General features: G+C 39.4%; 1 protein-coding gene and 1 long non-coding RNA gene across 2 annotated transcripts in view; both read left to right on the top strand.

Annotated features, from left to right (window-relative positions):
- Positions 1-799, top strand: part of LOC107663326 (mitogen-activated protein kinase kinase kinase kinase 4-like) — a 38,761-nt gene that overhangs the window by 10,658 nt on the left and 27,304 nt on the right. The gene's annotated exons all lie outside the window — the stretch shown is intronic.
- The window catches only part of LOC107663327 (uncharacterized), a 3,011-nt gene continuing 2,802 nt past the window's right edge, over positions 591-799 (top strand). The window contains exon 1 of the long non-coding RNA XR_001631319.1: positions 591-729. This is a non-coding gene — a long non-coding RNA (uncharacterized LOC107663327). The remainder of the gene's footprint in view (positions 730-799) is intronic.

Below are 799 nucleotides of genomic sequence, written 5' to 3'. Positions count from 1 at the left end.
TTCCCCATAGCGACCCCTAGAGGACGAAGTGTCTCGTTCCCTACTCAGGGAACCATGGTTACATAAGTAACCTGAGACGTTTTCTCACTCGCCTGCAGCGGACAAAACCTCGCTTGAACCCCGGACCAGCGAGTTCGACTGAGATTATTTTAGTTTTTTTTCTTTTTTCTTTTTCACTCGATGTTGTTTATGAGGAGTGTAAGTTAATTTGACTCATACAGCAGCCGCGATTGCAGCGGAGGAGAGATAATGGTGGCGCTAATATGGTGAGTGCAATAATTTAACGACCACGTTTAATAGACATGGCTGTTGTTTGAAAGAGTAAGTTTAAATTAACGGTATAAATACAAAAACGGATTAATATACTTACGTTCTATCTAGGTTCAGAGCCCTCTTAATGACTATCTTGTTTTGGAAGGAAGAAGAAATGGAAGAGATGCTTTGGAATTTTTCTTTTTCACTCGATGTTGTTTATGAGGAGTATAAGTTAATTTTACTCATACAGCAGCCGCGATTGCAGCGGAGGAGAGACGATGTGCTAATATGGTGAGTGCAATAATTTAACGACCACGTTTAATAGACATGGCTGTTGTTTGAAAGAGTAAGTTTAAATTAACGGTATAAATACAAAAACGGATTAATATACTTACGTTCTATCTAGGTTCAGAGCCCTCTTAATGACTATCTTGTTTTGGAAGGAAGAAGAAATGGAAGAGATGCTTTGGAAGTGTAAGTATGGCCCTCATAACTGTGAAAAGAGAGCACAGCTAACGTTACATAACGTTAGCTGTGCTCTCTT

The sequence above is a fragment of the Sinocyclocheilus anshuiensis genome, unplaced genomic scaffold (assembly GCF_001515605.1).
Source record: "Sinocyclocheilus anshuiensis isolate Anshui unplaced genomic scaffold, SAMN03320099.WGS_v1.1 scaffold2640, whole genome shotgun sequence".
Lineage (NCBI taxonomy): Eukaryota > Metazoa > Chordata > Actinopteri > Cypriniformes > Cyprinidae > Sinocyclocheilus > Sinocyclocheilus anshuiensis.
Note: the sequence above shows the minus strand (reverse complement) of the source record. Positions and strands in the feature narration are given on the sequence as shown.